Genomic DNA, 13319 nt, shown 5'->3' with positions numbered 1-13319 from the left:
GGCCAATGCCTTGACTAAGTCTCAGTTTCATCTGTAGCTTGAGGATTTCATATTAGACAACTTTGTTCTTCCCAGTGAGCCCTTCAGAATTTGTGTTCAATTATCTCATTTTCCAACAATTGAACATCCATTTGACCCACGACAAAATGGAGACCCAGAGAAGTGAATTGACTTGCCTAAATTCAGTGGGCACCTCATTGTAGCCCCTGGCCCAGCCCCTACACTCTAACATCCATCCCCAGTCTCTTTAACATCTGACATCTTTAAACTGGCCTATCAGGGCCTAATCTTTCTGGCTTTTCTGAATGCCATTTTCCCCTTTACTTTTTACAGTCTGACCATGATTGCCTGGTCTACCTATCCTTACCCTCTGTTTCCATCCCCAAACCTTTGAATTGGGATAACACCAACTCATTCTTTAGGTCTCAGTTCAGATGTCACTTCCCAGGAGTAAGCTTTTTAGCTACTCCCTCCTCTACCCGACACATAGGAGCCCAGTTGAATTTGAATTTTGGATAAACAATGAATAAACTTTTTTATAACTGTGTCCCAAATACTGCATGAATCATAATTATACTAAACAGTTCATTGTTTATCTGAGATTCTAATTAATTGGTGTCCTGTGTTTTTATCTGCTAAGTCTGGAAACTCTAAAACACTTTCAAATGAGATATTTTCTTCTTATTATACACTCTTAAGAGTACCATGGGCTCCTCTTTCATAATTATTAATAAAATTATAAGTAATAATTTTTCTGATGCTTTGCTTACAGATTGTCTCTGTGCCACTCCAGACTTGCTCCAAGACTGTGTCTATTTTGTTAATCATCTGATGCAGAAAGAATAGAGAAAGGAAGGAAGGAAGGAGGAAGGAAGGAAGGAAGGAAGGAAAAGGAAAAAGAAAAAGAAGAAAGAGAAAGAACAAAAGAAAGAAAGAACAAAGAGAAAAGGAAGGAAGCAAGGAAGGACGGGAGGGAGGGAGGGAGGGAAGCAGGGGAGGAGAGGGGAGGGGAGGAGAGAGAGAATAATAATAGTTATCTCAGTTTTCTCCTTGGTTAGTGAGAGTTCACATTGACATGTGTGTAACTTATCATGATAGCAACAGGCATTTTAGGCTCATTGAACTAGAACCCAGGTACTGCTCATATGTACAATAGCTTCATTCCTTTTTCATTTTTTTTCTCTCCCTCCTTTACTTACCCCAGCATCTATTGATGTTCTGGAAATACCTTTATTTTAAAGAGAGAGAAGATGAGTTTTGGTGTTGGGAGACAGTGTTCCACAAATATTTTCATGTTTTCTCATGGTCAGAGCTTTATGAACAAACAACACTGAACAAAGTACATTTGATTGAATATCAAATGTGTTAGTCCATTTGGGCTGCTATAAGAAAGTACCATAGACTGGGTAGCTTACAAACAATAGAAATTTATTTCTCACAGTTCTGTGGGCTGAGAAGTCCAAGATCAAGGCGCCAGCATATTCAGTGTCTAGTTAGGGCATCTGCTTTCTGGTTCATAGATGGTGCCTTCTCACTGTGTCTTCACATGGTGGCAGGGTAAAAAAGCTCCTTCAGGCCCTTTTATAAAGACACAAATCCCATTCATGAAGCCTCCACCTTCATCCTCTAATCACCTCCCAAAGGCCCCACTTCCTAATACTGTCACTTTAGGATTAGGATTTCGGCGCATGAATTTTGAGGATACACACATATTTGGACCATAGTATTAAACCTAAAGATAGAGACCTCAGGGTTTTTCTGTCCCTGAAACCATTTGTTTATAGTCTAGGGTGGTAAAGTAAAAACCCTCCCCTCTTCTCCACAAAAATATTTTTTTTCCATTCCAGAGTAAAGTATTTCTTTCTTCCTCTTTCCAGAACAAAACATGGATGGATGTCCCACAAACTTCCAAACTTTATAACTTCAGAGCTCTTCTTCTCCTGTAGAGCCAACACCACTGCACATGCAATGACATAAAGCCCTCATTGTGTTGCTTTGTGAGAACATGGCATGCAAAACGTGGTCAGATATAAAGTTATATATATATTACACACCTCACACGTGTGCATGCACACACACACATAAATATATGTATATATACACCAACATATATACATATCATGGCAGGCTAACTTTTTAGCTTACAAATAGGGTGTTCTCTCAGATCTTTCAGTTTGGGCTTAGCATGTTGAGTGTACTTGCTTGGAGGAAAGAAGAATAGGTAGCGTGAACTAGTGTGGTTTTGTTTTCTATTCAGATACTTTGAGGTCAGAGGTCACACACCAAACTAAACTGCCCAAAGGAAGCATTGTGAGACATTGGGCACATGCACAGCAGTGTCTTCCAGGCTCAGGTAAGGCAATACATTTATCATTGAGCAGCAAAAGATGATATTCTCCTTATTTCTGTACAAAAGCCAGACCATTCTGGTTTCTCAAAACAGAACAACTATGGCACATTTGAATACCGCATGTTTGAAAAAGACATATTTTTCCAGCCTTTTACAGAAAGACCAGGGTTGTATAAAGACTAGGGATCTTGCCTGCTGCCTGCAAATTTCTGGCAGCCCTGACTTCCCTGGTTTCTGACCTGCCACTTGTCCATGAATTCTCTCTCACTACTGAGTCCCTCTCCATGATTACTGCCTTTGAATTTTGGTTACCTTTGACTTTATTTCTCCTGGGGCTATGGATTCTTGAGTGTTCTCTCCTTGGCTTCAAGTACTGCATTCCACCACTACCTCCATTCCAATGCTACACACTACTTCCACCCCATGCAGAGTGCAGTGCCCTGGGCCTTGGCTTGTCTAGTAGGAGGCACTACACAGAAATTACTAAGTGAGATTGTGTGTCTGGCTGGCAGTGCCTTGCTAGGTGACAAAGGCCAAGCCACTTACCTATCTGAGCTTCAGTTGTCTCATTTATTTAATCCAGCCTCAGGAACTGGATTAAACAATAAAGAGGCCATTGTTTTGCCTCAGATAAATGATGACAGGTTTGCCAAAACAAATGCAGCTACTGTTACTTCAATACACAACAAACCAAGCTGCATCATGAGCTATTAGACTCTCACTTACACTGGGAAAGAGGGAGATTCCAGGAGAGTGAAGAAGAAAAATAATAGCAGAGAGAGGAGTTGAGTGCACCAAGAAAGAACATCAATGTTTCAAATCACATCTTGAGCTGTCCATTTTTTCTCAATAGTTTCCCTTAGGCCAATCACCAACTTGCCTTGAGAAGCGAATTGGCTCCATGGCAACAATAAAAATGATACCTGAGGAAAATTTTGCAAAGCTAAACCTAAGATAAGCAGTGCCAAGCAAACACTAAATATTTGCAAAAGCGTTTTATTCTGCCCATGGTCATTTTCTGAGTATATATTGCAAGATCGATGCCCTCTATACCTCCTCTAAATACCGTCCTGACTGTGTTCCATTGTAGAAGGATCTTAAGTCATATAGACCCCAAAACTCTGTTCTACAGAATATCAACATCTACAAAAATAGGTTAGTATATAATTCCATGGGTGGGGAAAGGATTCTGTGATAAAAGATGCTGAAAAATGCTGAAGTTTTTGGGATTCACAATGCACCTTAGCCCACTAAAGAATCTGAAAAGACTTTCAGGGAAAAACTTGTATAACTTCTCTGGGTTCCTTATATGCTACTAGATCGCTAGAACTCTTCCATTTCACAGGAACATATATTTTGGGAAATTTTATTGTGGATGCTGTATTAATTTTCTAGGGTTGCTTTAACAAATTAGCAACAATTGGGTGGCTCAAAACAATAGATATTTATTCTGTCACAGTTCCGGAGGCCAGAAGTCTCAAACCAAAGTGTTGGCAAGCGCACACTCCTTCCAAACACTAGGGAGGAATCCATTCCTTGCTTCTTCCAACTTCTGATGGCCCTAGGGGCTCCTTGGCTTGTGACTGCACCACTCAAACTTCTGCCTACATGGTTGCATTGCATCCTCCTCTTCTGTTTCTCTCCACTTATCAGAATACATGCAATTGCATCGAGAGTCCTCTCAGATAATCCAGGATAAGCTCCTTGTCTCCAGATCCATTTAAGGTCATATTTCCTCTTAACATGTAAGGTTATATTCACAGGTTTCAGTAGTTAGGGAGCAGACATATGTTTTTAGTGTCCACCATTTAACACACTACACGTTAACTGATAAACATCAAAATGATAACTTCAACTTGATTCAATTTAATTCTACTCAGCCATCATCTGATGAGCCCATAGTATGTCCCAAACATTGTCAGGCCACATCATAAAATGATTCAGAGCCTAATTATTACCCATAAGCAATTTACATCCCAGTGGAGGAAATGGACATGACAATGGATTAATACAATGCAGAGTGACAGGTGCTTATAAAGTTATAATCAAAGCAGAACTGAGGAAGGGATTACTTCTTCCTAGGGAAATAGGGAGAGTTTTCCAGAGGAGGAGATTATTCTGTTGAGATTTGAAGAATGAGTAACAGTTTTCCAGGCAGAGTACCAAGGGAATTTCAGGTGGAAGAAACACAATGGTCAAACATACAGATCATGGTGATAGAGGAAACTTGTGAAGATAAAATGAAAAAATGCATGCAAAGCTACGAGCACAGTACTTGGCACTCAGTAATGTTACCTGTTTCTCTTAAACTAAAGAGGGTAGAAGCAGGAGATGAGACTGAAGTCTTAGGCAGGCACCAGACTGTTCTAAACTTAGTTTGGTGTATTTGTGTCTTTGTGTGTATCCATATGAACATAGAACAGAGCCATAGAGAGGAACTTAGAGAAGGTTCCATAAGGACAGGGTTTAGAAAATTACATATGCAAATAGAAATAAAAACCAGTAAACTTCAGCCAATAGACAGTTATTTTGGAAGAAAAAGAACGGATTTAGTCAATAGCTAGATGGTTGGTTGACTGAATTTATTCACTAAAGCAAACAAACACACACGCACAATAGTCTGCAGATACTTCCACAGTAATTGGGGAGCAGTTGCATCACTTACATGGGACTTAATTTTTTTGGTCATGCCTCAGTACATGCTCTCAAAAGCCACATGGAACAGTGTTATGCCCAGTGTTGAGGGCCTAGCACTCGAATGGCACTTGAGAATGCTTGTTTCTAGTACTAGTCTCCACCTTCATGAATGGCCTTATTTTAATGACATTGGCATGTTGGCCGGGATGGAACTGGAGCTGGGTCTGCCAACTTCTGTTGCCAGTGAGACATTTCTCACTTGGTAACCATCATTTGCAAGGGCCTGGAGTTCATGAAGCTAAATTTTGACACAAACAACTGAGGTTTCCCATGAGTCCTTGGGTGACCTTTTAGGTCTCAGCTCAAATTCCATTTCCTCAGAGATCTCCATTCCATCTAAAATAGCTCCACTCTGAGCCCAGTTTATCTTTACTACTGCACCCTGTGCTTTACCCAAACTACACCTATCACAGTCTGTAATATCCAGTTCATTCATGTTTCCATGTGTTTATTTTTACTTTCTCATCTTCTACTAGAATGTAAATTCTGAGGCCAGTACCTCCTCTGTCTTGTTCAACTTTATAGTCCCTACACATAGAATAGGACCTGGCATACTTGTTGGTCAATAAATACTTCTCAAATAAATGAGTGAATGAAGAATGGAATCAGGGAATAATTAAACTGATAAAGGGGTCAGAATGGATGCTATAGGAAATAAAAGGTAATGCAATATTCCCTTTTAGTAATTGGATCAACCACTTCAGAATAAGTAACATAGCACACACAAAAAACTTAGGTGTAAATGGTCCCTCATAGAATGAGCTCTCACTTGAACTTTTTGAAGGAGTTCCCATAATAACTTTACCTTTGACATTTAGCAATTGTCCATATTCTGTTTGTGAGAAATGTTTTGTACAGGGAAGAGCCAGACTGGATCTCTCAAGACCTGATCTTCATAATGCAAACAAACTTCTGGGAGTATTTTTCTAAAAAATAAAACAAAGAGTTCCTCTTACTTGCAAAAAAAATGATAGAGATTAAACAATATTGCTTGACTCCCATAAATAAATGCAAATCATACTTACTGAAACTGAAAAAGAGTAAATTCTAAATTGATTATTTAACTAGGATAATAGGAAGCAGTGAGTATTTCAAAACATGTACCAAGTTTCTGACGTACAGGAATTAGCCTCTAGGAGCCTGACATGAGTGACTGTGTTAACTCAAGTGACAATTGAAGATCATGGAGCTGCACAGAGGGAGAAGAAAAATAATGGCACAGCTTGCCCTAGGGAAAGTAATTTATTCCAAGAACAATTCTAGAAGATTGTACTTAAAATATGCTGTGGCTATCCCAAACATGAGATGGTAGATAATTACAGCCAGTAAAGATTAAACAAAAATAAAGTAATACAAGATGGACTTCATTTCCACTTTTATGAGAGTTGCTTGTATCTCTCCTGATATTGTACCCATAAGCCTCTGAACTTGACCCTATCTTCTGGGATTATGCTTAAAGGCTGGGTCCTTGGCCAAGCAAGGCAGACTTGAGACAATTACACCAGGAGGTCAAGCTTCTTTCATAGGAACTTAGCAAGGTTTTTAACCACTTCTCATGAATAGTTTTAAGCAAAATTAAGGCACATAGGCTGTTGGATTCATTTCTTTGAGTAAATCCACTCCACAAAATGTTAAGTAATATATTAGGTGTAAAAACATTGGCGAGATCTGTACTACAGAACCTCAGCATTCTGAACTTTACCCTCTTCTATCTAGTATGTTTCATGAACACATAAATGAAGAGACAGACAACATGTGTACCAATCTTGCAGACACCAGAAAACTAGAGTACCTTCTTCGGTATTAATCAGTATTCAAAAAGTTGGCAGAAGAGTTGAAACTGAACAATTCAATGCTTCAGTTTAAGGGAAAAGTTTAACTGCAGGTTAAATAGAACAGATCTGACTAAGCAACAGTTCTTGGGGAAAAAAGACAAAGTTTTAGTTACCTGCAAATTCCATATGAACTAGAAGCAACAGAGTTTGTAGAATAAAATATGTATTCACAACCATCTAGGACTGTAATTTCAAAGCTAAAAAAGACCAAGCCTGGCTTAATTAATATTTTTGAGTGAAAGAACAAAGGAACAATTTAATAAATGAGATAACTAAAAAATAATTTTAAGGTTTTACTAAGCAAAACTGATCATTCAAAGAGTTGTATCAAATAATTCTTCACAATTGTGACTGTAAATATCCAATAGATTGCTTTATAAAGTAGTAAACTCCCCAAAGTTGGCCTTATAAAAGTAAATGGTACCCTACCTTACAAAGAAGCTTTGAGTTGCATGAGGGAAATGGGCCAGATGACTTCCAATGCTCTCTCCATCTTAGGAGTCACTTGAAAAATTTTTTACCGAGAGATGGTAAAGATGACATCCACAAAAGGAGGAATTTCTTTTTCCAGACCAGAACGGAATATGGTGAGCACTCTTCTTCACCCTAAGACAAAAAAAAAGAGAGAGAGAGAGAGAGAGAAAACGAGAAAACATAGGAGTTAAGTTACAATGACCTAGATAAAAATCCCAGCTCTTCCATGGTAGAATTGCAAACTTTGAACGTGTTAGTTATCTAAGTCCAGGTCTTCTCGCCTATAAGTTGGGAATAATATTATTCACTAGACAAGATGGTGTCCTGGCAGAAGAAGATAAAGAATATAGCATCTAGCATTAACTAAATGTACAACAGCTAGTGTTCAACGTGAAATCTATGTGTTCAAGCATATGTCAAGGCTGAGTAAGTCCCTGGGGGCAGTTACTTGTCTCTTGTCCTGCCCTTCTGGAAAAAAATGCATCAAATTGCATTGATTTTATATGCTGTACATCCTACTATAGATATTTCTTTATTTCTCTCTAAGATTGGCTTAGCTTTTCTCTTTTGCCTCCTATAAAGGCCTTCATCTTGAAAACATAAACACACACAAAGAGACAAACAGAGAGAAAGAAATAGGCAGAGAGAGAGAGATTTTTTGAAACCCTGAAGTTAATTTTATTTTGGAAATAAATGTGCTAACCAAGCCAAGCCAGTCACAGATAAGCATTTCCCTCAATCGTTTACAATTAAAATTTCCTCAAAACTAAGATTCAGACTATATTTGCAAGGTTGTAAAGCTATGGTTTCTCTTGGGCACGCAGATTTTGCAATTCAGCAAGCTTCAGAGGAATACCTGAAAGTTAATAACACCTTGGGTATACTTTTGCCTTTCTTTTGCATGAGCATTACATTTTGAAAAACAAGAATCAGCATGTTTGCTAGACAAAAGACAAAATGTTTTAAAATACAGTTTCTGTCAAACATCTCACAAGCCCTTCTGAGATCATTTTCAGAGTGATGAACTCCTCTTAAAACAGAAATATAGTAAGTTGTCTCTAGAAGAGAAAAACTAAATTTCATGTACATTGACACAAACAGCCACAGAGGGGAAGATAAACAACATCGCTATCATGCTAAGCAACTGCATGGATCAACACTCCATTCAACTCCCCTCTCATTACTCAGAGACTGCTTTTGCTGCGGAAAGTGCACACCATTCTGAAATTCCAGGTAAATGGAATCAAAAGTCATGGCAGAAAGAAAGGACAAGGAAATTGACATGTGTTGGCACTGTGCAAAGCACTGTGTTTTCTAATTTAATCCTCAGGGCAAATCTGTGAGGTAAGTTGCATTGTCCTCATTGTAAAGATAAGTTATTTGAGGGCTGCTGAGGTTAAGTGAGTTTTTCAAACCAGGCAGACCTTTCAATATTTCTTTCTCACTGTGGTGGATAAGCATAAGAAAATGTTCATCCTTAGATTCATTACTAATTTTTTTTCCTGCTGTTGAAATAATTATTTTACTTTGCATCAAACATCTTTGAGTCTACTGTCATGTATTTCTCATCCACATTTTCATTTTAAAATCAAGGCTAATGCAATTCCATTCCTAGATATTTACTCAAAGAATTGAAAACAGGTACTCAAATAGGTACATGTAACTCATGCTCACAGCGGCACAATTCACAATTGCCAAAAGGTAGAAACAGCCTTAATCTTCATCAACAGATGAATAGATAAACCGACTGTGGATATCTATTCTATTGTGTATGTATCTACAAAATCGAATAATATTTAACCATAAAAAGAAATGAAGTACTGATAACATGCTATGATGTAGCTGTATCTACAAAACATGTTGAATGAAAGAAGTGAAACACAAAACATTACGTATTGTATGATTCCATGTATGTGAAATACTGTATCCAGAATAGATAAATTTATAGAAACGGAACGCAGATTGACAGTGGTCAGGGCTGTGGAGGAGGGGGTAACAAGAAAAAATGCTTGATGGGTAATGGACTTTACTTCGGGGTGATGGAAATGTTTTGGAACTAGATAGAAGTAGGTGATGTTACACTGAATTGTCCACCTTAAAATGGTTGATTTTATGTTTTATAAATTTCATCTAAATGAAATTTAAATCAATTATAAATTGATCTTTAAAGTCAGGACTAATGACATTTCATCCAAGATTGCTGCTGAGGGCTCTCTTCTTTTCTTCTTTTCGAGATGGAGTCTTGCTCTGTCGCCCAGACTGGAATGCAGGAGTGATCTCGGCTCACTGCAACCTCTGCCTCCTGGGTGTAGGCGATTCTCCTGCCTCAGGGTCCCTAGAAGCTGAGATTCCAGGTGTGCGGCACAGCGCACGGCTAATTTTTGTATTTTTAGTAGAGATGGAATATCGCCATGTTGGCCAGCCTGGTATCGAACTCCTGACCACAAGTGATCCATCCGCCTCAGCCTCTCAGGGTGCTGAGATTACAGGAGTGAACCACCTCGCCCAGCAACTGAGGGCATTTTCTTTGTTGAGGAAAGAAATAGTGATGATCAAATTTGTAATTTTCTTATATTAAATGCCTAGAACTCTACAGTCAACAGATGGCGCTCTAGTTCCAATTGTTACGGAAGTTCTCTGCCCATTCCCAAGCAAAGGGTTGTTTTCATCAACGAAAAGAAAATAAACACTTGTGCTTTAACTTTTTTACGTAGCTAAAAAAAATAAATAACGCGTCTTAATTCCTTTCAGAAATTACTTTCAACTCAATTATGACGTTAATATTAGACAGTGACTTTTAGAACAGAAGTCACACTTGAAAATATACGTGGATCAAAACAGTAGTTAGAATTTTAAAAAGCAACAGTTTTACAAGCAGATAGACCTGGATTCTAATTTAAACCCTATCATTGCTCACTGTGCGTCCTTGAGCAATTTGCTGAATCTCTTTGAACCTCAGTTTCCTCTTCTGCAAAATTTTAACAATAATACCTACTTCTGAAGGTAGTTTTGACAATTAGAAATAATGTCACGTGCTTTGCAAAACATTTAGTATGTAATAACTACTCAGAAAGATATAGCTATTCTAAATAGTGACAGAGAACATACAAACATCCAAGTAGGATTTCTCTGCCTTAGATCATGTGTGTTTAAATGAGTTTGAAGCATCAGAGATCCAGTTGTAAATTCTGAGTCAGCTCAAAGTGTCACATGGCTATGCTTTCTCTAAACCAATCATTGAAATGATGCCATATTAATATAGTAGAAAGTTTGTAATATATTTTTAGGTAGAGAGAAAAAAACAGGTTAAAAATGGTAATACAGTGTCATCCCAATTTTGTTTAAAAACAGTATACATCTGGTAGGATATAAATCAAAATGTTAAGGTTAGTTATCTCTGGTTTATGAGACTATAGTTTATTTCTATATTTTTAATACTTTAATGCATTTTAAATATTTTCTATAATAAATATCATTTTTTATGACAAAAAGAAATGTCATGTAATAATATGAAGTCAAACATATATCAAATATTGATACTGCAAAAATTTTCTTTTGTGAACCAATTGAATCCATAGAAGTACCACCCTCAGAGCTCAAACACAGTGCTCCAGGGCCGTACCTGCTGCTTAGAATTCCCCATAGGAGAAATGAGAAAAAGAAAAACCAAGCCCAGCGATGCTCCTCTGTACTAGTTTTTTAAGCCAGCATATATAGAAGTATCTAGAAGATATACAAATGATTAGGAAGCAGGAAGTTCAGTCAGCCACATTATTTGGGATCATATCAAACACATCCCTAAAAATTAAAACAAAAACACTGATTTCAGTATTTCTTATTAATCTTAACTCATGAGACAAAGCCTTTGTACCAATTCATAATAAATGTAGGAGTATTCGTGAAAAATTTTAAACACAATATATACTTTGACCAACAACCCCACTTCTTGGACTCTGACCTATAGAAAGACACATTTGTGCACCAAGTTTCATGGCCAAGAATTGTACAGGAAAACATTGTAAGAACAAAGATTTCCACTAAAGGGGAAATGATTTTAACATTATGAGACATTTATACTATGAAATGCTATGTATCTGCTAAATAGAATGCTACAGACTTCTACATATGGACATGGAATCATCTCCTACACATATTAACTGTAAGAAAAACAAGCAAATTCAAGAACTATTTCCCAAAGAAAACCCTTTTACGTTTTAATAAATCTACATGTGTATATACATTTGTATATTTACATATGTAAATACATAGAAATATTGAAGAGGTCTAGAAAGATAAATACCTAATTATTAACAATAATTATGTCTAGGAAAAGTAGTTTTTAAAATTTTATATTTTATGAATTGTTTTAACTTCTTCATACACACACATTTCCATTTATAAACTTGAATTCAGTTGAACTCTTGGCAGGGATGGAAGACACGGTGTCTATCTAGCCACAGACACATAACTGATAGCTCAGACTGGTAGGAGAATCAATTCATTCACTCATTCAACAAACATTTATTGAATATTTACAAGGTGCCAAGCCTATGCTAGAAACTGTAGGGGCAAAAATGAAAAGAGTAAAACACAGTCTTTGTCTTCAGATTTTCCAGGAAGGTATACATAGTTCATCCAAAAAAAATCTAGATTTTCACTTGTTCTTTACTTGTATGTTTTTTATAAAGTTAGTAGAAATAATGGTTTCTTAGTGTTGCAGAAAACGCAATAATGAATCTATAACAATGAATCAACAGTGGCTCGAGGAAACGTCTTTATGACTTACATCCTTAAGCTTTGAAGAATTGATTCCGTTCCCACCTCCTAACATATACCCTTCTTCTACCCCTAAGCTCACACTTGATGCCAAGGTCTCTTTATTGTGAGTTACACGGAGACGTGAGCAGTGATGCAAGCTATGTGGAGTCTAAATCCACTGTTAATCTCTGGGTAAACCAGCATGAATGCAGCAACAGGAAGGACCACAAGATGGCAGACTGGAGATGAGTCATGGAGCCTACAGCAGGCGATGAGGTGCTACAGCCAATAGAATCCCGTAGCCCTGCCAGCCGAAGAGAGACTGGGAAGGGCTTTATAGTTCTGTTAAATGGAGGGATCAGAGCGAAGAACAATTTTGGCACCACTCTAGTGCTTGCTCACCTTTCTTAATGTTCAATTTAGTTGTTTTTAACCATCTAAAAAAAAAAAAAGTTCATCTCTTCTTCCCATCCCAGATATTCATACTCATGGAAATCAATCATATCTTTCTATTTTAGTATGATTGAGTAGTAGAATTTTTAAATTGGACAAGATCTCCCCAAATTTGAGGGTGAGGTGCCTCATGTATAGGGAGGAAGCAGAAAGATAGACAGGGACCTGGTGGTACAAAGAAGCACAAGTCCGCATTGTCATAAGGAAAGGCCCTTTTCATGGTGTATGGGGACTAGAGTTGAGAAATTATTTTCAGGAGGGTTGTGTGAGTAAGGCCAAAACTGTAATTCCCAGACATTATACCTGTGCATGCAGAGAAACATAGGTAAAGATGTTGAGTAATGTGAAAGTGTACATTGGTGCTGCTGTTCTTATTTAAGCAGATAAAATATCTACATAACCTATGACCCAGCCATTTCATTCCTGGGCATATATCTCAAATAAATCCTCACACAGGTTTGTAAGCATATATGCACAAAGATGATGGGGTGGTTTGTAGTGTCCAGCAACTGGAGGTAACCTGGGTACTCATAATTGGGAGAGTAGATAAGTAAGTGGCGGCTTACAGATACTTACAGGATCATGCATAAAAGGGCAAATGGCCAAGCAGCACATGTTTTGACCTGCCAACACGGTGTTGACCAGGATGCCTCTTGGAGGCAGAAGGAACAGACATCTAGGACCTCCAATATTGTCCTATCATACTCTGAGATAGTACACAGCAGTCTGGCAGGGCCAACTGTCTGACTCCA

General features: G+C 37.8%; 1 long non-coding RNA gene across 1 annotated transcript; it reads right to left on the bottom strand.

Annotated features, from left to right (window-relative positions):
* Window positions 1-3776: 3776 nt before the first annotated feature.
* On the bottom strand, window positions 3777-12285 carry LOC117090998. Its single transcript, XR_004440201.1, has 3 exons — window positions 12143-12285; window positions 7312-7488; window positions 3777-5973 (listed from the first exon to the last, which is right to left on the bottom strand). It is a non-coding gene; the product is annotated as an uncharacterized LOC117090998 (long non-coding RNA).
* Window positions 12286-13319: the final 1034 nt, after the last annotated feature.

The sequence above is a fragment of the Trachypithecus francoisi genome, unplaced genomic scaffold, assembly GCF_009764315.1.
Source record: "Trachypithecus francoisi isolate TF-2019V2 unplaced genomic scaffold, Tfra_2.0 Lachesis_group11, whole genome shotgun sequence".
Lineage (NCBI taxonomy): Eukaryota > Metazoa > Chordata > Mammalia > Primates > Cercopithecidae > Trachypithecus > Trachypithecus francoisi.
This window is presented reverse-complemented; position numbering and strand designations above follow the sequence as displayed.